Source organism: Rattus rattus, chromosome 14 (genome assembly GCF_011064425.1).
Source record: "Rattus rattus isolate New Zealand chromosome 14, Rrattus_CSIRO_v1, whole genome shotgun sequence".
Lineage (NCBI taxonomy): Eukaryota > Metazoa > Chordata > Mammalia > Rodentia > Muridae > Rattus > Rattus rattus.
In genome coordinates, this window is record NC_046167.1 from 46,624,196 (window position 1) to 46,650,474 (window position 26,279).

The 26,279-nt window shown below is 37.5% G+C and overlaps 1 pseudogene; it reads right to left on the reverse strand.

The window, feature by feature from the left end:
- Positions 1 to 10,449: 10,449 nt before the first annotated feature.
- LOC116883959 lies at positions 10,450 to 24,421 on the reverse strand (annotated as a pseudogene).
- Between the last annotated feature and the right edge of the window lie 1,858 nt (positions 24,422 to 26,279).

A 26,279-nucleotide genomic window follows, 5' to 3' on the forward strand; every position in this document is an offset into this window, starting at 1 on the left:
TGAGAAGCACCTAAAGAAATGTTCAACATCCTAAGTAATTAGGGAAATGCAAATCAAAACAACCCTGCGATTCTACCTCACACCAGTCAGAATGGCTAAGATCAAATACTCAGAGGACAGCAGATGCTGGCCAGGATGTAGATTAAGAGGAACACTCCTCCATTTTTGGTGGGATTGCGAACTGGTACAACCACTCAGAAAATTGGACATTGCACTCACTCAAGACCAAGCTATAGCTCTCCTGGGCACATACCAAAAACATGCTCAAAAATACAACAATGACAAATACTCCATTATGTTCATAGCAGCCTTGTCCATAATAGCCAGAAACTGGAAAGAACCCAGATGCCCTATGAGAGAGGAATGGATTCAGAAAATGTATACATACATACAGTGGAGTGCTACTTAGCTATCAAAAACAGTGACTGCATGAAATTCATAGACAACTGGATTAAATGTGAAAATATCATTTTGAGTGATTTAACCCAATCACAGAAAAACATACACGGTATGCAACCACCAATAAGTGAATATTAGCACAAATGCTCGAATTACCCAAGAAACAATCCACAGACCACATGAAGCTCAAGAAAAATGATGAACATATTGGGGGTACTTCACTCCTTCTTAAAAGGGGGAACAAATCTATATGATTGATGAAGCTAAAAAGTGCATGCTGAAAGGAACCAGATATAGATTTCTCCTGAGAGACACAGCCAGAGCATGTCAAATACAGAGGTGAATGTTACCAGCAAACCACTGGTCTGAGAACGGGACCCCCGTTGGCGAAATTAAAGAAAGTATTGAAAGGGTTGAAAGGACTTGCAACCCCATAACAACAATGGCAACTAACCAGACCTTCCAGGGACTAAACCACTACCCAAAGACTATACATGAACTGACCCATGGCTCCAACTGCATATGTAGCAGAGGATGGCCTCATTGGGCACAAATAGAAAGAGAAGCCCTTGGTCCTGCCAAGATTGTACCCCCAGTGTAAGAGAATGTGGGATCCATGGTAAGGAGGAGTGGATTTGGAGGGAAGCACCTTATAGAAGAAGGAGAGTGGGGTTACGGGACTCATGGACAGGAAACCAGGAAAGGGAACAACATTTGAAATGTGAATAAAAAGTATCCAATAAAAAAATGTTAAGGGTAAAATAAATGCTAACTCTTCTTTCCATAGCCAATCTGTTAGTCTATGTCTTTTTTGGGGAGTGGGGGGTTGAGTCCATTGATGTTAAGAGATATTAAGGAATATTGGTTGTTGTTTCCTGTTATTTATGTTGTTTGATGAGGAATTATGTTTGTTTGGCTCTCTAATTTTGTGTTTGTTTCTTGCTTATTCTAGAGTTTAGTTTCTCTTACTGTGTTCCAGATTTCCATCTATTATCCTTTGTAGGGTTGGATTTTTGGAAAGATATTGTGTAAGTTTAATTTTGTCTTGGAATATCTTGGCTTCTCCATCTACGTTAATTGAAAGTTTTTCTGGATATAGTAGCCTGGGTTGGCATTTGTGTTTCTTAGAGTCTGTTTGACATCTGCCAGGATCTTCTGGCTTTCATAGTCTCTAGTGAGAAGTCTGGTGTAATTCTAATAAGTCTGCCTTTATATGTTACTTTTTCTTTATCCCTTATGGCTTTTAATATTCTTTTTTGTTTGTTTGTTTGTGGGTTTGGTGTTTTAACTAGTATATGAGGGAAATGTTTTCTTTTCTGGTTCAATCTATTTGGAGTGATGTAGGTTTCTTTTACGTATATGGGCATTTCTTTCTTTAGGTTAGGGAAGTTTTTTTCCTATAATTTTGATGAAGATACTTACTCTCACTTTAAGCTGGGAATCTTTGCTTTCTTATATAACTATTATCCTTAGGTTTGATCCTCATTGTGTCCTGTATTTCCTGAATATTTTTGGTTAGGAGTGTTTTGCATTTTACATTTTCTCTGATGGTTGTGTCAACTTTTTCTATTGTATCTTCTGCACCAGAGGTTCTCTCTTCTATCTTTTGTATTCTCTTGCTTGCATCTATGACTTCCAATCTCTTTTCTAGGCTTTCTGTCTCCCTTTGTGATTTCTTTATTGTTCCTATTTCTACTTTTAGATCCTGGATGGTTTTGTTTGATTTGTTCACCTGTTTGCTTGTATTTTCCTGTAATTCCTTAATGGATATTTGTGTTTCCTCTTTAAAGGCTTCTACCTGTTTACCTGTGTTATGTATTTCTGTAAGGGAGTTGTTTATGTCCTTCATAAAGTCTCTATCATCATCATGAGATGTGATTTTAAATCTAAATCTTTCTTTTCCAGTGTATTGTGATATCCCATGTTTAGTTTCATGGGAGAACTTGGCTCTGAAGTTTTCAAGTAGTCATGGTTTCTGTTGCTTAGTTTTTTGCCCTCGCCACTTGCCATCTGGTTGTCACTGGGTGTGTCAGCACCCCTAGAGATCAGCTTTCTCCCAGTTGGATCTGGGTTCAGACAGCTGTGGGAACAGGTCAGCTCCACGCACTAGTAGAAACTGGAAGTGTCCTTTCCCAGATTGCTCCTGACTTTGTATGTCCTAACTGCTCCTGGCGGGTCCCTCACAGCAGAAGTGTTAGTTTTACCTCTGCTCTCAGGTGTATCAAAATTTCCTTTTTAATGAATATAGAATGACAAATTTGTGTGACTTTTTTATGAGAAGTCACTGATAATCTTAGACAAGACAAAAGGAGTGACACAACTCATAATAAAATATATACATATTTATTGCAAACAGAGACATGTTCTTAAATGCCCATTTTACTAAAGACTCATCCCTTTTTTTCTCTTCTTGACTTCATTTGCCCTTGATCAGATAACATATACCCATCAAGAAGATACTACCTATTTCTACCTTAACTTGATCTTTTATTGAATAAACTGGATCTAGTGACGTTTACACATTTGTCTTTTGAGAAAGTCAGTGCAGGTAAGGCTCCTACAAATTGCTATACATTTTTGAAGCAAGTTTATATTATGTATTCAGAAAATATGGCACTGTGCTCCAATAGTTCATGGAAAGAAACCTCTGAGCATCCATCTTCTGTATAACACTCTGAAGAGAGGCCACTATTCCCACAGCATCATGCTTAACACAATGATCAGCAAATGGCTCCTAGAAGCAGGAGTCACTAAGAAGGGATGATTCATTTAAGTAAGATCTCAAAACTCATCATGTGAGGGGAAGGGGGCAGCAATGTGTCCTTGCCTATATGAATCGCTTCAGTTAAGATAAATTTCATGCTTTCAATATATATTGATTGCATACAATATATATTCATAGATAAATTGCCTTCTTTACAATCTATAGTATTCTACATTCTAAGATAACATAAAGTAATTTTTTCATATTCTTCTTCATTAAATTAATTTAATCAGAAAGGAGTTTTTATTGAAAAATCACCTACAAAGAACAGTTTTCAGAAAACTACCTTTCTGCTTGAAATACTTTTGGCCTATGCTATACTCGCAAAACATACAACACAAATAAACTCTCACTGTATACTTAGACTTCAGAACATAAAGAATTCTGAGGCCTTTTCCAAAAAATCATAATATCTAAAATCCAGGAAATAAAAGCCAACAACTTCTGTTAGTATATGTGTACATAGATACCTTAATTCTTTTTAAGATTTATAAAATAATAAATATTAATTAGTGATTTTCATATATGTATTCCTGTATTAGGTAGAGATTTATATACATTGGAAAGATAGTTATAAAGAGTATGAAATTATATGTGGATGCTGGGGATTGAATCTGGCTCCTTTGGAAGAAAACCCAACGCTCTTAACTGCAAAGCCATCTCTCCAGTCTCAATACCATAATTCTTATATTTTCAGTAATGTATAATTTTGAATCTCAGCACCATTTTCTATCTGAAATTTGATGTGTGCACACATGTGAATGCTTATATAAATATAGTTATGTGTGTATATACTTATATGTATACGTATTACTGATTCTTTCCTTAGAATTGGACTTAAATCATATCAGAAATTTATTCACTGCACCACAAACAATTGTCCTACTCTACCCTGACTGACTATAACTCTGTAACTTGTTTATAAATATTGCTGGAAATAACAACTGGACTATAGGACCATTGCCGAAAATTCTACACAGACCAACCAAACCATGCTTCCAGACACTGAAACTCAATAAACATGAATATGTTTCCACTTCAATCCTAGCCAGATTTTCAATACTGTCTTCAGCACTGGGTTCCACCAGTTACTTCAAGTATACATCTAACAGTAGATGCAGTAGCATTAATAGTGACAGTGGCCTCAGAAATCCATCCTTCAAATAAGACTTAGGGATGTAATTTACTTCAAAAACTGGGATTATATTGAACAAACAAATAGCTTTCACAGGAATATGCTCCTTCATGTATGTACTATCTTACAAACTATTTTGCAATTATCTTTAGTATCCTTCCTGATGTCTCACCACATGAGGAAGCTGTGTAGAAGTTGCCTTTATTTAACAGAAGCTTTCTAGAGTTTCACTAGTTCTGTAGACTTATGGTTTTCAGTTCTATAACCAACACATTCACTTTTTGATTCTGCATCTGCAGGAACATCACTTAAATCTTAGCAATAATATTACATATCATGGGCAAGCCTCACACATGTTACAGTGATTTCATCCAAAGCAGACACATATATTGAGTAGCATGGATGGTATCCTTACTTCATTTTCAAGCCTATAGTCCACAGGCAGCTCTATGAACTGATTAGAATTCTTCATCTGAGCTCCCAATGTATGATTAGCAAGAGTTGGCATGCAGACAAGTAGCAAGAAGGAGCAGGGACCATTCAGATCTTTCAAACTTATTGCTTCTCCTGTTGTTTTCCAATTTTATTCACAATCCTTAGTATGGCACTGTGACCTAGAGTTGTCTATCTGTCAGCAAAGTTTTAGAAAGGGTCCTGGTTTGGTTGAATAATTTCTTCTGCATAGACTCCCCTTTGTCAACCATACAAGGTCAGCATGCAGTTTATCTCCTGGCGCAGGAAATTTGAAATGAATGTGCATCATGCCTCCATGTTACTTCACCTACTTCAAGCATTTCTATCTACTTGGGAGAATTATACACAGAGGACTCTCTGAGGTAACAATAATTGCCTATCCCAAAGGCAAGGAATATCCCTTTTATACTCAGTGATTCATCAACTCATTTGCCACTGTTGGCTTAGTATTCCATAACCCAAGGATTTAAGTATAGTGATGAATTCTAGTCGTGTTCACAAAAATAGATAAGAAACCAACAAACCCATTTTTTAAAATTAGGTCTTCATAGCATTTGTATCATCATTTGCAGGAAGGCAACATCAATAAACTTGTTGTTTCTAGTGGTGTGTATAGATTGATGTATATATGCAGATGAGGGCTGGCAAAAGTTAGGTCATGGCTATGATTGGACAGTAAGAAAGTAAGGCGGGGACAAAGTTTTTGTAAGGTGAGAGGGAAGGGAAAGTGGGAGAATCAAGATAGAGATGGACATGGATGACCTAGATCCAGGTGGATTTAAAGGACCCTAGGTAGTTATGCATATTTCTTAGAGGATGGATTTCTATAAGTCAATTTACTTTATCTAGGTGTGCAGTTTATGTCTTTAACATTTGGTTGTGAGTTTATTGAGTGGATGTACTACGAATTCAGAATTTAACATATAAATCTGAGTGTTGGGTTATAGTTGTTTGAGTCTTAAGTTTACTGGGTAGCTGGTGTAGAGAGTTGCCTTGAGATATCCTAACCAGAGATAAATAATGTTAAGTTTCAAATGGTGCTCCAGTGCTGGTACTACCTCTAGGCACTAGTGTGGCAAGGTGCCTCACTCGGATGGCTCTCAGACTGCCTGGGTCTGAGAATACCTGGAGGCAGCATTTAGCTGCTGGGATAAAGATACCCTGCAGTACCATGTGGTGCTACAGGTATTAGCAGTAGTGCAGGATAAAAGGCAAATTATTTTTTGTATTTACTGCAAGAAGTACCCTGTATTATAGGGAGTGCAGTAGGAACTACTGGCGCATCTTCTACCTAGTAGAGAACTGTTAGCAAATCTTTATAGCCTTTCAGAGGTTCATATCACCACACTTGCCATATTTTCAGCATTTTCATTGAAAAGTCTTAGTTGACAATGCATATATCTTACTACTTTTGCTTTCTAATGAGCCCTGGGCTTAACTCTTTCATTATCTAGGCTTGACTGCATTAGCACTTTGCAAATGATATTACAATCATGCATCAATCATCTAGATTCTAAATAGTCTTTTCGAATTTAAGCATTATCTTATGCAAATCCATAGCTAAAGAAGAGATTATGCAGGTAAAATATTGGCCATAATCTTTGCCAGTGAGACTCTCATATCTCCTGACATTTTTGATGTGATCTTTATGAATGCAAGAATTTAGAAGTAAATCTAACCTATAAGTGCAAAGGGATCTAATCTTGTCATGTTGAAACATGTATCTCTAGGAGTCTATTTATTCAGGCAGAACTTAATATTTTCTATCACATTCACATGACTATGACTCACTATGAACAGATTTCTTTCTAATTTTTTTATTTATTTTTACACTCTAGATTTTACTCCCATCATTGTCCATCCTCTGACAGTCCCACATCCTATACCTCCTCCCTGTTTCCTCCATGAGGATGTTCCCACTCCCACACCCCACCAGACCTCTAAACTTCCTGCTGCCTCCAGACTCTTAAGGTTTAGGTACATCTTCTCTGACTGAAAAAGACCTGAGAGTCCTCTGCTGTTATATGTGTTGGGAGCCTCACATCAGCTGGTGTATGCTGTCTGGTTGGTGATCCAGTGACTGAGAGATCTCAGAGATCCAGGTTAATTGAGACTGCTGGTCCTCCTACAGGATTTTCTTCCTCAGTTTCCTCCTGCTTTTCCCTAATTTAACAGAGGGGTCTGCAGCTTCTGTCCATTGGTTGGGTGTACATATCCGCATCTGATTCTTTCAGCTGCTTGTTGGCTCTTTTGGAGAGCAGCCATAATAGGCCACTTTTTGTGAGTGTCCTATATCCTCAGTAATCATATTAGATCATGGGGTCTCCCCTTGACGTGGATTCCACTTGGAGTCTGTTGTTGGACCTTATGTTCTCAGGCTCTTCTCTATTTCAATCCCTGCATTTCTTTCAGACAGGATGGATTATGAGTCACAGTTTTAATAACAACCCCATGCCTGACTTGAAGCCTTGTCTTTCTGCTTGAGGTTGGTTCAACAAGTTCCCTCTCCCCAGTATAAAGTATTTTACATGAAGTCCCCATTTTGAGGTCTGAGAGTATCTCATTTCCCCCGTCTCTGGTACATTTTGGAGGGTCCTCCCAACCTCCTCCACTCAGAGGTCTGTTGTTTCCATTCTTTCTGCTGGCTTTCAGGACTTCATTCCTTTTCCCCCACCAAATACCATATATTGTTTGGCTCTTCACCACTTTCCCTCCCCTCTTCCTTCCTCCCTTCCCATTGTGGTTGCTTTCTCCTCCCTCCCAAGTGGAACTGAGGAATCCTCACTTGGGCTTTTCAGCTTGTTCACCTTTATGAGTTCTGTGGATTGTACCTTGGTTATTCTGTACATTTTTGCCAATATATCCAGTTCTTAGTGAGAACATATCATGCATGTCTTTTTGGGTCTGAGTTACCCAACTCAGGATATTTTCTATTTCCATCCATTGGCCTGTAAAACTCAGGATATCTTCATTCTTAATAGCTGAGTAGTATTCCAATGTGTAAATGGACTATATTTTCTGCATCTGTTTTTTTTTTTTTTTGTGTGTGTGGTAGACATCTGTGTTATTTCTGGTTATCACAGATAAGGCTTCTATGATAACTATGAAGAGTGCTCCTGTGGCATTGTGGGTCATCTTTCGAGTATTTTCCCAAGAGTGGTATTTCTGGATCTTTAGCTAAGTCTATTTCCAATTTTCAGAGGAAACTCTAAATTGATTTCTAGAGTGGTTGTAGCAGTTTGCAATCCCACCATCAATGAAGCAGTGTTCCTCTTTCTGCACACCCTTGCCAATATGTGTTATCACCTGAGGTTTTGATCTTAAGCGTTTTGACTGGTGTAAAGTGGAATTTCATGGTCATTTTGATTTGCTCACTAAGGACTTTGAGCATTTCTTTAGGTACTTTTCAACCATTTCAAATTCTTTTGTTTTGAATTATTTTCTATACCCCAATTTTTGATTGGGTTGTTTAGTTTTCTGGTGGTTATCTTCTTGTGTTCTTTATACATTTGCATATTAGTCCTCTATTAGATGTGGGATTAATGAAGATGTTTTCCCAATCTGTAGAATGCCCATTTGTCTTATTGACTATGTCCTTTGCTTAACAGAAGCATCCCAGTTTCATGAGGTCACATTTATCAATTCCAGATCTTAGAATGTGGGGAATTGGAGTTCTGTTTAGGAAATTTACCCTGTGCTAATGAGTTCAAGGTACTTTCCCACTTTCTTTTCTATTAGAGTCAGTATATCTGATTTTATGTTGAGGTCCTTGATCTACTTGGAATTAAGCTTTGTGCATGATTACAAATATGGTTCTATTTTCATATTTCTACATACAGACAACCAGTTAGACCAGCACCATTGATTGAAGATGCTTTCTTTTTTCCATTGTTATTTTTTGGCTTCTTTGTCAAAGATCAAGTGTGCAAACTGGTTGGTTTTATTTCTGTGTCTTAAATTCTATTTCATTGATTAACCTGCCTATCTCTGTACCAACACCATGCAGTTTTATCACTATTGCTCTGTAGTAGAGCTTGAGGTCAGGGATGGTGATTCCCTCAGCCACTCTTTTATTGTTAAGAATTGTATTCGATATTCTGGGTTTTTTGTCTTTCCAGATGAATTTGAGAATTGTTCTTTCCATGTCTTTGAAGAATCGTGTTGGGATTTTGATAGGGATTTTTTTGAATCTGTTGATTGCCTTTGGCCTGGAGGCCATTTTTACTATGTTAATTCTGCCAATCCATGAGCATTGGAGATATCTCCATTTTTTGAGATCTTTGATTTCTTTCTTGAGAGACTTGAAGTTTTTATCATACAGCTCTATCACTTGTTTGGTTAGAGTTACCCCAAGATATTTTGTATTATCTATGGCTATTGTGAATGAAGTTGTTTCCCTACTTTCTTTGTTATTCTGATTATTATTAGTATAAACAAAGTTTCCTGATTTATTTGAGTTAATTTTATATCTGGCCACTTTGTTGAAGTTGTTTATCAGCTGATGATGATCTCTTGTAGAATTTTTGGGGTTGCCCATATATCATATCATATAGCAATCATATCATCTGCAAATAGTGATATATTTAATTATTCTTTGCTAATTAGTTTCCCCTTGGTATCTTTTTGTTGTCTTATTCTTCTAGCTAGCACTTTGAGTAATGCATTTAATAGATATAGGGAAGAGTGGGCATCCTTGTCTTGTTCCCAATTTTAGTGGGATTGTTTCAAGTATCTCTCCATTTAATTTGATATTGGCTGTTGGTTTGAGGTAAATTGATTTTATTATGTTTAGGTATCATCCTTGAATTTCTGATCTCTGCAATACTTTTACTATTAAGGTGTGTTGTAATTTGTCCAATGTATTTTTTTCTGCATAAAGCCTACTTGATCATGGTGACTCATGATTTTGACGTGTTCTTTGATTCAGTTTGCAAGATCTTTATTATTTTTTGCATCGATATTCATAAGCAAGATTTGTCTGTGGTTCTGCTTTTTGATAGGGTCCTTGTGTGGTTTAGGTATCAGAGTAATTTATGGCTTTTCATTCTTTTACTTATTTTTCTTCTCAAAGCCTCTTAGGTTTTTAGACTCTTATTTTGCCCTCTAGCTTTGTGATTTTTTTTTGTGGTACATTTTTCTCTCTGGATTTGTATGTTTAAAAACGAAGTCTAACTATTACAAACACTTGTGCATGTGCCCATCATCACAGAGAGATATTAAATACATGATGATGAAAATAAATACCTATCTTTGATAGGTAATAGGTAGAGATAAATGACATAAATAGATGCCAGTTGATAGATAGATGTTAAATAGATAGATGATACACAGACATATAGACAGATAGGTGATTGATAAACATAATACAGATATATGATAGATTGATAGACAGACAAACAGAAAGACAGATATGAAAAGAAGTGTCTTAATTGTCATTAAATGAATTTTATGTAAAACTTATTAAGAAACCTAACTTGACAGATATTTTATTCAATGAACAAAAATTAAATAGGTTTCTTAGACGTCAACATTTCTAAAGAGAATGTTTTTAGTTTTTTTTTTTTTTTAAAAATTCCATTATACACACACATGCTTTCAAAAGATACACAATTTAATAAAAGTTCTCAGGAATGGACTGCCAAGCACCATCTCCAAAGCAGACAGGATAGATGTACACTTAGCAATCTTTCTCAGTTATGCGACACTTCAATGTTCTGAGATGAAATTCAGTGTAGAATATATCCACACATAGGCCATGGGAGAGGTTAAACATTGCCAAATTTTGATTATCTTTGTCATTTGATTTTTTAGATGGAAGATGGTTTCATCTGGGAAAGTTTTCTTTCATCTTTGCTGTGGGATACACCTAAAAATCAAAATGATAGTCAGTTATTTGGTGATTATTGTTAGTGTTCCTTTCTCCTTTCATTTCTGTGTTGAGTCAGGAAATACATTGAGAAATATGCTGCTTCAGTCAAAGTCGTGGGTTTTCATTTATCATTTATCTAGGCCAAGAGAATCTCAAGCAGTTAGTCCAGTTAGTCTTTTAACATCTATGATCAAGTTTCATGTGCATTTCTTCTAATGTAGTTAATCATACAGAATCCCCTTTACATAGGTTAAGAAACACAGTCTAAGTGGAGGATTGTCCACAAAATCCAGTATCTATGTTTCACTATGGAAAGATGGTACATTTTAAAATGTTTCTTTTATGAAATTTACACAGCCCACATCTTCTATGAATGAGAATATGAGGAAAATTCTTACCTTCGTGAGTATCCCCCTAATGTCAGCCAGGAGTTCTCTGTTGTTCTCTTCAAACTCATTGGCATTTGAGAGTATAGTTTTAGACACATCATGCATGGTACTCCGTTCAATCATTAGGTGGTATAGTGGGCTGATCCAGGCACCCACAAAATAGATCAACATTTTTGAATACTTTTGGTATTCAAAATAGACCACAATAGAACAACTGAAATAAAATTATCTCAGCACAGCAAGTTTGTTGCATGTAATGTTCATATGAAAAAGCTGAACTGAAATATTTTTGATATGTACATGTGGTACATGTTACACAGATGTTTTATAGCACAGAAATGTAAAATTTTAAAAATTAGTCTATTTCCTACAGAATAAAACAATTTATCTTGCATATAAATTAACATTATCCCGTTAAGGTAAAGTTATCATGTTTTGTTCTCCTTCACATTTCTAACAACTTCCTTCTCAGTGAGATCTTTGTTATTTGGTTATTTGTTTATCAATTGGTAAAACAGGTCTTGCTGGGACTCAATAGGGGTCAATAATATACGATGCAGGAAAGATAGATCCTACCTGCTGGGGACAATTGGTTCAAATCATTTTCACTCATAGATTCATACACACCAATAAATTATGTTGTTCATTAAAATATAGATTTATGATTTCTAGGTGAATTTAAGAAATTACAACAAGGATACAATGAAAACAGCATGGTACTCATTAATGTGTTTTCTCCTTGCTTCTTACAGAGCAGAATATTGGTTGATATGTATGTTTGAATAATGGCATCACATCATAAAATAGATCTCCTATGATATGTAGATCTTTTCAGCATGAATTGAAGCATTGATGCATCCTAAGGAACATAGACTAGTACTATATAGTACTATTCTCTTCATCTGGCTCTTAGTTCAGGCATAAAGAATTATAAAGCCATGAAGAGAAGAAATAAAAATAGAACCACTATATATATAGATATATGTGTGTGTGTGTGTGTGTGTGTGTGTGTGTGTGTGTGAAGAATTGGGTGGTAAGGGGGTATAGTGTTCAGTAATATAGAATGCTACCATACAGAACCCATTAGCAACATAAAATAATGTAGCCACTTTGTCATCATTTATGTAGGAGTAAGCATATAACCATAGCCAATATACTTCAAAGCATCTTAAAAAATAGTATGTAAGCTGGAATCTCAGAGTCAGGTAACTCAGACTCAAAAATACATGCATGGTATGTTCTCACTAATAAGTGGATATTAGCAAAAGAAAGGTACAGAATACCAAAGATACAGTCTACAGAACTCAAAAGTTCAACAAGCTGAAGGGCCCAAGTAGGATGCCTCAGTCTCACTTGGGAGAAAGAAGAAAGCAACCACAAGTGCAGAGAGAGGGAGAAACCTGGAAGGAAAAGAGGACTGGAAGGAGAGGAGAACATGATCTGGCATGGTAGCAGGAAAAACTGAAGCCCTGAGGGGCCAGCAGAAAGAATGGAAACAGGTGACATCAGGAGATAGGAAGTTGGGAGGACCCTCCAGAATGTACCAGAGACCTTGGAAATAAGAGACTCTCAGGACTTAAAGGGAGGAGACATAGATAAAATGCTCTATGTTGAGGAGAGAGAACTTGTTGTACCCACTTCCAGAAGAAAGACAAGACATCAAGTCAGGGATGGGGTTGCTATCCTACTGTCAAATCTCTGACCCATAATCCCCCATGTCTGGGTGAAATGCTGGGATTAAAATGGAGAAGAGTTTGGGAAAATAAGGTCCAGCAACAGGCCCAAAGTTAGATTCGGGTCAAGGGGAGGCCCCTACAATTTAACATTGTTATTGAGGATATGGGGTGCTCACTAAAAGGAACCTATCATGGCTGCCTTCAAAAAAGGCAGCAAGGAGCTGAAAGAGTTAGATGCAGATATGTGCACCCAACCAATGAACAGATACCTCTGTCGAATTAAAGATAAACTGAAGAAAAATGAGGAGAAGGGCAATCCTGTAGAGGACTAGCAGTCTCAAATAATCTGGATCTCTGTGATCTCTGACACTGGGCCAAAAACCTGGAAGCTTACGTCACCTGATATGAGGCCCCCAGCACATATACAACAGAGAATTGCTGGGTTCGTGTTCATTCAGAGAAGATACAACTAACCCTCAGGAAACTTGAGGCCCCAAGAAGTTCAGAGTTCTGGTGGGTTGGGGAGGTGCAGGTTGAAGACAATCTTGTGGAAACAGGGGAGGGGGTGAGGGGAGGCATGGGATTTGGAAAATTTGGAGGGCAGATCCCCAGGAAAAAAAAAAAAAAAAAAAAAAAAAAAAAAAAAAAAAAAAAAAAAAAAAAAAAAAAGTCTGAGGTGGTGGGAAAAATAAATAAAATAAATAAAAATAAATAAATAAATAAATAAATAAATAAATAAATAGTAAAATTTCAGTGGAAAGTCATTCCAAAAACAAAAGTCTCTAAATAGTATTCCTAAGCATATGCTACAATTATTAGGTATTTAGTTATATTTACCACCAATATAATTTGATAGTTTTTTTATACTTTACCACCATTTTTTCTGTATCCATGATTATTGCATCATAATGCCTACCATAAATGACAGCACCACAAACACAATAGATTGCTTCTGGTGTTTTGTAAGAAACCCATGAAAGACACTCACTCTGATATTTATGTCTTCAGGTCCAATATCTGGGGGTTTGTGATACTAGAGTGACAGTATGTTCTGACTCTGAGAACAAGCTTATTCTCCCAAATCAATTGTAAATTCTGCACATAACAACAAAAATTCAGTTTGATATCAGAAATTGGATCAATAACATCATGACAAGAATATTAATGCATTTTGATGGTTTTGCAGTTTTTCAAAATAAATATTTTAAAAAACAGATATTGAGGTTCTATGAAAGTGCCCATCACCTAATTCAGTGTTCTTCTGTCTTCTCATCTTCCTAAAGTTAATATATGTAAGGCATATACTGAAAGGAGAGTTAATTAAGTACTAAGTGTTTCAGTTATCAACTTTCTTTAGTATATCAGCACAAAACCATAGCACTCATGAATTAGTCTTCCTATTTTTGTCAATAAATAGTACTTACCCAGTACTTACAATAAATAGTATTTATTGTCAATAAATATTTACTTACCCAGACAACAGAGTTATGAATTTAATATTTATAACACCAAATGCATATAGCCATGAACATTTATAATATTTTACAATAGAATTGTATATGTTGTGATAAAATAATTACAACATAGATTATTTTATAATAATCTCTACATAAACTGTACTTTAACAAAATAAAAAGTATAATTAATAATATGTATATTAGTAATTCTCTGTTTAATAAAAGATTCAATTTGCTAAAATATTTACTTTAGAATATCTTACTTATTTCAAATAACCAGCTAATTCTTGAAAAATAATGGGTTATTTTGAAGGTTAAGAAGTTGAAAAACTGTCAATTAAGAACTGGAAATAAAAATATTGTTCTCTTATCTAAATTGCAATCATTAACATGAGACTCCTTTTGAGAAGCAGCTGGAAAAAGGAAGGTACTTACAACATCTGCAAAACGTCTGGAAGAAAATTCATTGTGGAACTGAGTCATGTTAAGGGAAGAAAAGTAACATCTAGTGAATAAAAAAACCCAGCATGAAGACATATTTATTGCAAACAAAGACACATTCTCTTGATGCCCATCATACTGAAGGTTTGCCTATTTCTACAACTTCCTTTGTAACTCATGATTTTGAGAAATGATATGCAGCAATCTATAAGAAAGGATCAGATACACTTCTAATCCTTCCCTGATATTGGACAAACTCTATCAATGAAATCTTTAAACCACAATTCCTGGTATTTAGGGGTATCTTAGTTTAGCCCCCCTCCTCTCTTATTTCATGCTCCCTTCCTCCTTCCCTTCTTCTGTTTGCCTTTCTTCTGTCCTTCTTTCTTCTTTATTTTTTATTTCACCTTTTTCTTTCTTGCTTCCTCACATGGTTCAGTTTATCTCTGTTACAAATGTATAGTTTACTGTAATGCACATCTTCTACAGAGTGTACCTGCAGTGTGCTAAATGACCATGGCCAGTGGAAATTTGTGGTCTTGAATACAATAACAGGAAATGAGAACTCTTGGCCCGGGAAAATTTTAAAGGTCTATGTCATAATTTAAATAAAATAGAGAAAATATACAAATATAATTAGACACTATAAAATTCATGACACTGTCCAATTGGACTTGGCACTGTTTCAGAAGTTGGGGTAACCTTTACCTATGAAGGTATGTTTTCTGTTATCTGTGTCATGATGCCTAGTGTCTCAAGTTCTAGTGAAGTTTAAGCATTATTATGAAGGTTGAAATACTTACAAACTCTTGATGTATTTGCTCAGCAAGATTACAGATGGTTTCAGCTTGCTGGATGACATTGTTAAATGTTTCTAAAAGGGGTTCCATGCAGCGTCCCTCTTCTGTCTGACATACAGGAATTGATGCAGCTTTCTCCCACAGAAGCAGATTAGAAACCAACAGCAATAGGAATGTGCCTGCTACATAGAAACATGAGCCACTTAAAGACCATGACTAATCTAAGTTTTCCAAGACCCAACTGATTCAAGAGAATTTTATCTGTCCATTCTCTCTCTCTCTCTCTCTCTCTCCCTCTCTCCCTCCCTCCCTCCCCTTCCCTCCCTCCCTTCCTTCCTCCCTTCCTCCCTTCCTTCCCTTCCTTCCCTTCCTCCCTTCCTTCCCTTCCTACCTTCCTTCCTTCCTTCTTTCCTTCCTTCCTTCCTTTCTTTTCTGAAAGACTCCATTGAATATCTAATGGCAATTAAAAACTGTGATGACCTAGGTAATTGTATTTTTCTTTTTTTTTTTTATTAACTTGAGATTTCTTATATACATTTCAATGTTATTCCCTTTCCCAGTTTCCGGCAAACATCCCCTCCCCCCTCCCCTTCCTTATGGGTGTTCCTCCCAACCTCCCCCTTGCTGCCCTCTCCCCAACAGTCTAGTTCACTAGGGGTTCAGTCTTAGCAGGACCCAGGGCTTCCCTTCCACTGGTGCTCTTACATTAGGATATTCATTTTCCACGAGGTCAGAGTCCAGGGTCAGTCCATGTATAGTCTTTTGGGTAGTGGCTTAGTCCCTGGAAGCTCTGGTTGGTTGGCATTGTTGTACATATGGGGTCTCGAGCTCCTTCAAGCTCTTCCAGTTCTTTCTCTGATTCCTTCAACAGGGGTCGCGTTCTCAGTTCAGTGGTTTCCTGCTGGCATACGCTTCTGTATTTGCTGTATTCTGGCTGTGTCTCTCATGAGCGATCTGCACTCACATTTTGATCATCCGTCTTGAGTTTCATTTGTTCTAGGCATCTAGGGTAACTCAAGCATTTGGGCTAATAGCCACTTATCAATGAGTACATACCATGTATGTCTTTCTGTGATTGGGTTAGCTCACTCAGGATGATATTTTCCAGTTCCAACCATTTGCCTACGAATTTCATAAAGTCATTGTTTTTGATAGCTGAGTAATATTCCATTGTGTAGATGTACCACATTTTCTGTATCCATTCCTCTGTTGAAGGGCATCTGGGTTCTTTCCAGCTTCTGGCTATTATAAATAAGGCTGCGATGAACATAGTGGAGCACGTGTCTTTTTTATATGTTGGGGCATCTTTTGGGTATATGCCCAGGAGAGGTATAGCTGGATCCTCAGGCAGTTCAATGTCCAATTTTCTGAGGAACCTCCAGACTGATTTCCAGAATGGTTGTAGCAGTCTGCAACCCCACCAACAATGGAGGAGTGTTCCCTTTCTCCACATCCTCGCCAGCATTTGCTGTCACCTGAGTTTTTGATCTTAGCCATTCTCACTGGTGTGAGGTGAAATCTCAGGGTTGTTTTGATTTGCATTTCCTTTATGACTAACGTTGTTGATCATTTCTTTAGGTGTTTCTCAGCCATTCGGCATTCCTCAGCTGTGAATTCTCTGTTTAGCTCTGAACCCCATTTTTTAATAGGGTTATTTGTCTCCTTGCTGTCTAACTTCTTCAGTTCTTTGTATATTTTGGATATAAGCCTCTATCTGTTGTAGGATTGGTAAAGATCTTTTTCCCAATCTGTTGGTTGCCGTTTTGTCAACCACAGTGTCCTTTTGCCTTACAGAAGCTTTGCAGTTTTATGAGATCCCATTTGTCCATTCTTGATCTTAGAGCATAAGCCATTAGTGTTTTGTTCAGGAAATTTTTTCCAGTGCCCATGTGTTCCAGATGCTTCCCTAGTTTTTCTTCTATTAGTTTGAGTGTGTCTGGTTTGATATGGAGGTCCTTGATCCACTTGGACTTAAGCTTTGTACAGGGTGATAAGCATGGATCGATCTGCATTCTTCTACATGTTGACCTCCAGTTGAACCAGCACCATTTGCTGAAAATGCTATCTTTTTTTCCATTGGATGGATTTGGCCTTTGTCAAAAAAATCAAGTGACCATAGGTGTGGATTCATTTCTGGGTCTTCAATTCTGTTCCATTGGTCTATCTGTCTGTCTCTGTACCAATACCATGCAGTTTTTATCACTATTGCTCTGTAATACTGCTTGAGTTCAGGGATAGTGATTCCCTGAAGTCCTTTTTTATTGTTGAGGATAGTTTTAGCTATCCTGGGTTTTTTGTTATTCCAGATGAATTTGCAAATTGTTCTGTCTAACTCTTTGAAGAATTGGATTGGTATTTTGATGGGGATTGCATTGAATCTGTAGATCGCTTTTGGTAAAATGGCCATTTTTACTATATTAATCCTGCCAATCCATGAGCATGGGAGATCTTTCCACCTTCTGAGGTCTTCTTCAATTTCTTTCTTCAGTGTCTTGAAGTTCTTATTGTACAGATCTTTTTTACTTGCTTGGTTAAAGTCACAACCGAGGTATTTTATATTATTTGGGTCTATTATGAAGGGTGTCGTTTCCCTAATTTCTTTCTCGGCTTGTTTCTCTTTTGTGTAGAGGAAGGCTACTGATTTATTTGAGTTAATTTTATACCCAGCCACTTTGCTGAAGTTGTTTATCAGCTTTAGTAGTTCTCTGGTGGAACTTTTGGCATCACTTAAATATACTATCATATCATCTGCAAATAGTGATATTTTGACTTCTTCTTTTCCGATCTGTATCCCCTTGATCTCCTTTTGTTGTCTGATTGCTCTGGCTAGAACTTCAAGAACTATATTGAATAAGTAGGGAGAGAGAGGGCAGCCTTGTCTAGTCCCTGATTTTAGTGGGATTGCTTCAAGTTTCTCTCCATTTAGTTTAATGTTAGCAACTGGTTTGTTGTATATGGCTTTTACTATGTTTAGGTATGGGCCTTGTATTCCTATTCTTTCCAGGACTTTTATCATGAAGGGGTGTTGAATTTTGTCAAATGCTTTTCAGCATCTAATGAAATGATCATGTGGTTTTGTTCTTTCAGTTTGTTTATATAATGGATCACGTTGATGGTTTTCTCAGATATTAAACCATCCCTGCATGCCTGGGATGAAGCCTACTTGATCATGGTGGATGATTGTTTTGATGTGCTCTTGGATTCGGGTTTGCCAGAATTTTGTTGAGTATTTTTAAGGCCAATGTTCATAAGGGAAATTGGTCTGAAGTTCTTTTCTTTGTTGGGTCTTTGTGTGGTTTAGGTATAAGAGTAATTGTGGCTTCATAGAAGGAATTCGGGTAGTGCTCCATCTGTTTCAATTTTGTGGAATAGTTTGGATAATATTGGTATGAGGTCTTCTATGAAGGTCTGATAGAATTCTGCACTAAACCCTGCCTGGACCTGGGCTCTTTTTGGTTGGGAGACCTTTAATGACTGCTTCTATTTCCTTAGGAGTTATGGGGTTGTTTAACTGGTTTATCTGTTCCTGATTTAACTTCGGTACCTGGTATCTGTCTAGGAAATTGTCCATTTCTGTAGATTTTCAAGTTTTGTTGAATATAGGCTTTTATAGTAAGATCTAATGATTTTTTTTGAATTTCTCTGAATCTGTAGTTATGTCTCCCTTTTCATTTCTGATTTTGTTAATTTGGACACACTCTCTGTGTCCTCTCGTTAGTCTGGCTAGGGTTTATCTATCTTGTTGATTTTCTCAAAGAACCAACTTTTGGTTCTGTTGATTCTTTCTATGGTCCTTTTTGTTTCTACTTGGTTGATTTCAGCCCTGAGTTTGATTATTTCCTGCCTTCTACTCCTCCTGGGTGTATTTGCTTCTTTTTGTTCTAGAGCTTTTAGGTGTGCTGTCAAGCTGCTGACATATGCTCTTTCCTGTTTCTTTCTGCAGGCACTCAGCGCTATGAGTTTTCCTCTTAGCACAGCTTTCATTGTGTCCCATAAGTTTGGGTATGTTGTACCTTCATTTTCATTAAATTCTAAAAGTTTTTAATTTTCTTTATTTCTTCCTTGACCAGGTTATCATTGAGTAGAGCATTGTTCAGTTTCCACGATATGTGGGCATTCTTCCCTTATTGTTATTGAAGACCAGCTTTAGGCCGTGGTGGTCCGATAGCACGATGGGATTATTTCTATCTTTCTGTATCTGTTGAGGCCTGTTTTTTGACCAATTATATGGTCAATTTTGGAGAAAGTACCATGAGGAGCTGAGAAGAAGGTATATCCTTTTGCTTTTAGGGTAGAACGCTCTATAAATATCCGTTAAGTCCATTTGGCTCATGACTTTCTTAGTCTGTCTACGCCTCTGTTTAATTTTCTGTTTCCATGATCTGTCCATTGATGAGAGGGGTGTTGAAATCTCCTACTATTATTGTGTGAGGTGCAATGTGTGTTTTGAGCTTTTTAGTAAGGTTTCTTTTACGTATGTAGGTGCCCTTGTATTTGGGGCATAGATATTTAGGATTGAGAGTTCATCTTGGTGGATTTTTCCTTTGATGAATATAAAGTGTCCTTCCTTATCTTTTTTTGATGACTTTTAGTTGGAAATTGATTTTATTTGATATTAGAATGGCTACTCCAGCTTGCTTCTTCCGTCCATTTGCTTGGAAAGTTGTTTCCCAGCCTTTCACTCTGAGGTAGTGTCTGTCTTTGTCTCTGAGGTGTGTTTCCTGTAGGCAGCAGAATGCAGGGTCCTCGTTGCGTATCCAGTTTGTTAATCTATGTCTTTTTATTGGGGAGTTGAGGCCATTGATGTTGAGAGATATTAAGGAATAGTGATTATTGCTTCCTGTTATATTCATATTTGGATGTGAGGTTGTGTTTGTGTGCTTTTTCTTCTCTTTGTTTTGTTGCCAAGACGATTAGTTTCTTGCCTCTTCTTGGGTATAGCTTGCCTCCTTATGTTGGGCTTTACCATTTATTATCCTTTGTAGTGCTGGATTTGTAGAAAGATATTGTGTAAATTTGGTTTTGTCATGGAATATCTTGGTTTCTCCATCTATGTTAATTGAGAGTTTTGCAGGATACAGTAGCCTGGGCTGGCATTTGTGTTCTCTTAGGGTCTGTATGACATCAGTCCAGGATCTTCTGGCCTTCATAGTTTCTAAGTAGAAGTCTGGTGTGATTCTGATAGGTCTGCCTTTATATGTTACTTGACCTTTTTCCCTTACTGCTTTTAATATTTTTTCTTTATTTTGAGCGTTTAGTGTTTTGACTATTATGTGACGGAGGTGTTTTTTTCTGGTCCAATCTATTTGGAGTTCTGTAGGCTTTTGTATGCCTATGGGTATCTCTTTTTTTTTAGGTTAGGAAGTTTTTTCTATGATTTTGTTGAAGATATTTACTGGTCCTTTGAGCTGGGAGTCTTCACTCTCTTCTATACCTATTATCCTTAGGTTTGATCTTCTCATTGAGTCCTGGATTTCCTGTATGTTTTGGACCAGTAGCTTTTTTTCCGCTTTTACATTATCTTTGACAGTTGAGTCAATGATTTCTATGGAATCTTCTGCTCCTGAGATTCTCTTCCATCTCTTGTATTCTGTTGGTGAAGCTTGTATCTACAGCTCCTTGTCTCTTCTTTTGGTTTTCTATATCCAGGGTTATTTCCATGTGTTCTTTCTTGATTGCTTCTATTTCCCTTTTTAATTCCTTCAACTGTTTGATTGTGTTTTCCTGGAATTCTTTCAGGGATTTTTGTGATTCCTCTCTGTAAGCTTCTACTTGTTCTCTAAGGGAGTTCTTCACGTCTTTCTTGAAGTCCTCCAGCATCATGATCAAATCTGATTTTGAAACTAGATCTTGCTTTTCTGGTGTGTTTGGATATTCCATGTTTGTTTTGGTGGGAGAATTGGGCTCCGATGATGCCATGTAGTCTTGGTTTCTGTTGCTTGTGTTCCTGCGCTTGCCTCTCGCCATCAGATTATCTCTAGTGTTACTTTGTTCTGCTAATTCTGACAGTGGCTAGACTGTCCTATAAGCCTGTGTGTCAGGAGTGCTGTAGACCTGTTTTACTGTTTTTTTTCAGCCAGTTATGGGGACAGAGTGTTCTGCTTTTGTGTGTGTAGTTTTGTCCCTCTACAGGTCTTCAGCTGTTCCTGTGGGCCTGTGTCTTGAGTTCACCAGGCAGGTCACTTGCAGCAGAAAAGTTGGTCTTACCTGTGGTCCCGAGGCTCAAGTTCGCTCGCGGGGTGCTGCCCACGGGCTCTCTGCAGTGGCAGCAACCGGGAAGATCTGCGCTGCCTCTTCCGGGAGCCTCCAGGCACCAGGGTTCCAGATGGCCTCCGTGTTTTCCTCTGAATCAGCAATGTGTGTAGAGAGCAGTCTCTTCTGGTTTCAGGGGTGGTCTGCCCTCTCTGAAGGTTTAGCCTCCTTCCCACGGGATTTGGGGTGCAGAGAACTGTTTATCCGGGTCTGTTTCCTTCAGGTTCGGCGGTGTCTCAGGCAGGGCTCCTGTCTCACCTGGGCCCTCTCCCACGGGAGCCCAGAGGCCTTATACAGTTTCCTCTTGGGCCAGGGATGTGGGCAGGGGTGGGCAGTGTTGGTGGTCTCTTCTGCTCTGCAGCCTCAGGAGTGCCCACCTGACCAGGCGGTAAGGTATCTCTCCCACGGGTTCTGGGAGCAGAGAGCTGCTGGCCGGGATCCGAGGGGTGGGACTTCCGTAAACACAGGACGTGCCTGGTCCTAGAGGGATTCTGCCTCTGTTGTCCCGATTCCACCCGCAAGTCACTTGCAGCAGATAAGTTAGTCTTACCTTTGGTCCCGAGGCTCAAGTTCGCCAGTGGGTTCTGCCCACGGGTTTCCTCATGTGGCAGCGACCAGGAAGATCTGCGCCTTTCTTCCGGGAGCCTCCAGGCACCAGGGTTCCAGATGGCCTCCGTGTTTTCCTCTGAATCAGCAATGTGTGTAGAGAGCAGTCTCTTCTGGTTTCGCAGGCGTGTCTGCCTCTCTGAAGGTTTAGCTCTCCTTCCCACGGGATTTGGGTGCAGAGAACTGTTTATCCGGTCTGTTTCCTTCAGGTTCCGGCGGTGTCTCCTGTATTTTTCTTTTTAATAGTTTGAGAAGTAGCTGATTTACCATTGTATTGTTTCAGACTTAGTTCTGAATTTTTCAAATATCAGGAACTGAAATTAATTCTAAGCTTTTATGTTATATTATTTTTAGATGACTTAGTTTCCTTGGCATTTGAGCTCATTTTCAGTTTCCAAATTTATGAAGATTTGTAATTTTTAAGCTTCATGACTGAAATCAATGGTTTGGACACTGATGGGAAAGGATAGCAGAGTTTACCGATTTGCTTCTTCTACATGTTTTTCAATAAGCGAACAAATGATAATCACTAACACAGAAGGGGACAAGAATATTCTCCTGAAAAGGATATCATTTTATTTTTGCTAACTTATGCTCTACCAAATTTCATTTCATCAAAAACTTCAGATCATTTCCTTTAAAGTTGATCTGCATAGTAACTCTGTGAGGAGATTAGGTTTATATAATTTTAATCTAAATATATTCATAAGGAAAGGTCTTCCATTAAAAAAAATTCTTAATGGCTACTTACTGTTTAATGTAGAATTCAGAACCCCAACATAACTGCTTTGTCCCTCACACTGTCATAGAGATAATATTCCACACCTTTCTGGCAGATAACACAGTCACAATTCTGAGTCTTAGTTCTATCAGAGGTTATGGTCATTATTGGTAAAGCATAAACTTTGTCACTATAACATTATATCAGCCTTTGGTAGATTGAGTTGATCTACTGTTTTCTCTCTGAAGTACTCACTTTTAAAGTTGTGACAATGATTAGTTTCAACCTACAAATAGTAACACATTAGGCACCACAAGAGTAGCTTTACACTTAAGGCAGAGTAAAAAGTCATAGATTAAGGAGTGGAGGTCAAGAATGTTTACTGCAAGAATGTTTACTGCAAGAAAGTGGACTTTATGCGATTATTCAAAACCAAGTGGTCAGCACAGCACTAGAATCATACCAATATAATCAACATTAAATGAATTAAACAAGTTGTTTATATTTATCTATAAATGTAACAGTATTGATACTTTTTTAAAATCCCTGAGCTTGAAAGGGACCATGGAAATGGGTTGGTGAAGAACTGGATATGTGATATAATACAGTATTCACGCATAAAATTCTGAAAAAATATAGAAACATAAAAATGGCTTCCTATTTCATTTAAAATATTTTTAGTATCATATCCTTTCAAACAGCAAATATTACCTGTAAAGTATGGAACTTTTATAGCACCCCATTTTTCTTCCATTTTCTGAGGTCATTTGGTTTGTTCTAAACTAGAGAACATTGTAAGACATAATTTGACATCTTTGTCTACTTCAGGCTTCAGAACATAAAAACTCTTCGGATTTATTCCAGTGGGAAAACTCATATACAATACTCACAATCACAACTCTGGTTCTTCTGCCTTGAGATGACAGGAATTGGACACATGGACTTTATATCCTCCATTGTTCCACCTTCCCAAGCTCTAAAACATTGTCATTTTGAGCTGCATTATCGGTTCTGAGAGGTGCCCTATACATTGGAAGCTGCTTAATGATTCCCATCAATTCTACTCATTGGACAGCAGTAACACTTTCCTTCTACTCTCACTTCAATAGAAAAGACAACACAGACTTTCTTTGAACATTGCCACATGTCTCAAGTTAAAGGATCATGAGAACTTCTAGTCCAATTGTCTCCATTCCTTGTTTAGTTTATTTCATAAAAAGAAATTTCAGAAAAGTATTAAAAGATCTATGCTGAGTTTTTCTCCTGCTAATCTATGAACAAATATCTTTTCACACCAGATAGAACATCAAAGATTCCAAAGAAAGACTTACATTCAAACAAACTCAAAGAACCACTTAACTGGATACTTTAATTTAAAGACGCAGAGGGGTAGAGGGATTTACTTAAAGAAGTGAGGTTGACTCAATGGCAGCTCCATCTTTGAGGACTTCCTAAGTAGGATGAGTTTGACTGTGAAACTACATTCCATTAGTTTCCTGTTCGTATGTATTCTTATCTTGCAAATAAGCCAAAGGGCATGCACAACCATGAAACAAGAAGTCACGTACAGAATCACGTATTCATGCTCCATATCTTTCTATCTTCAGGCAATGATAATCATTTTATTACAACAGCCTTATGTGTGTCTGGATGATTCCTTCCTTCTATATGTTGATTATTGTCAAACTTATTTTTAAAATCTCTGAAGCCTTCTTAGCTGCCTCAAGAGAGAATGTCATATTAGGCCAGAAGGAATTTTTTTTTTATTTTTGTAATTGCTTCAACTTCTTTCACTCTAGAATTTTTCCATTATCTGTCTCATAATATTTATGAACAGATAGGGATTCCTTTTTGAGTATTTGAACACCATGGAATACAATTAGAAAAGACTACTTTTCTATGTACTAAGCTGACAGTTATAATTATCTTCATGCTTAATTTAGATATGTAGAAGATGTTTTGAAGATGTCAAATGTATTTAACAGAGAAACTTATTTAACTCTACTCTAGAACCTGAAACCTTTCAAAAATGACTGAGTTTGACTTAAAATGCCAAGAATTGATTAATTCCTTGCTAATGGTCTTAATCATATCAGAAGTTTGTTAATTGCACAAAAACAAATTATGCCACTATTGCACTAGTGAGTGTAGTTTTGTATACTTACTGTTAATGGTAGCCCTTGGACAATAATACCACCGTTGAAAAGTCTCTAAAAGCAAACTCCTGTAGATTTTTGTTTTGTTCATTTATTTGATATTTTATATTTACATTTCAAATGTTGTTCCCATTCCCACTTTTCTATCCCATCCCCTCCCCTTCTTCTATAAGGATGTTCCCCTCTCCCACCACCCCCACTTTCTTCATTTCTGCCATGACATCCCCAGTGTGGGCAGGAACAATGGCTACTTTTCCCATTAGTGCCCAACAAGGCCAACCTCTGCTACATATGCAGCAGGAGCCATGGGTCTGTCAATGTGTAACCTTTGGGTAGTGGTTTAGTCCTTGGGAGCTAAGTTAGGTTGGTATTGTTGGTTTTATGTGGATGCAAGCCCTTTCAACTCCTTCAATCCTTTCTATACTTCTTTCAACAGGGACCCTGTTCTCATTTGAATGGCTTGCTGCTAGCATTCAACTCTGTATTTGGCATGCTCTAGCTAAGCCTCTCAGGAAACAGCTTTGTCAGGACCCTGTCAACATGCACTTCTTGGCATCATCAATATTGTCTAATCATTGTATACATATATACAGGCTGGATCCTCAGGTGGTACAGGCACTGAATGGCTATTCCTTCAGTCTCTGCTCCAAACTTTGTCTCTATATCCTCTCCTATGTATATTTTTGTTTTTACTTTTAAGAAGGACTGAGGCATCAGCACTTTCATCATACTTCTTCAGGTGCATGTGGTGTGTGGTTTGTATCTTGGGTAATGCAAGCGTTTGGGCTACTATTCACTTATCAGTGAGAGCATACAATGTGTGTGTGTGTGTGTGTGTGTGTGTGTGTGTATGTATGTGTTTTGTGTGTGTCATTGGGTTACTTCATCCAGGATGATATTTTTTAGTTCTATTCACTTGCCTATGATTTTCATGATGTCATTGATTTTGATAGCTAAGTAGTACTCCATTGTGTAGATGTAACACATGTTCTGTATCCATTCCATTGTTGAAGGGCATGTGGGTACATTATAAATAAAACTGCTATGAACATAGTGGAGCAAGTGTCTTTGATGTATGTTGGAGCATAATTTGAATCCATACCTAGGAATGGCAGAGATGGGTCCTAAGGTTAATGTCCA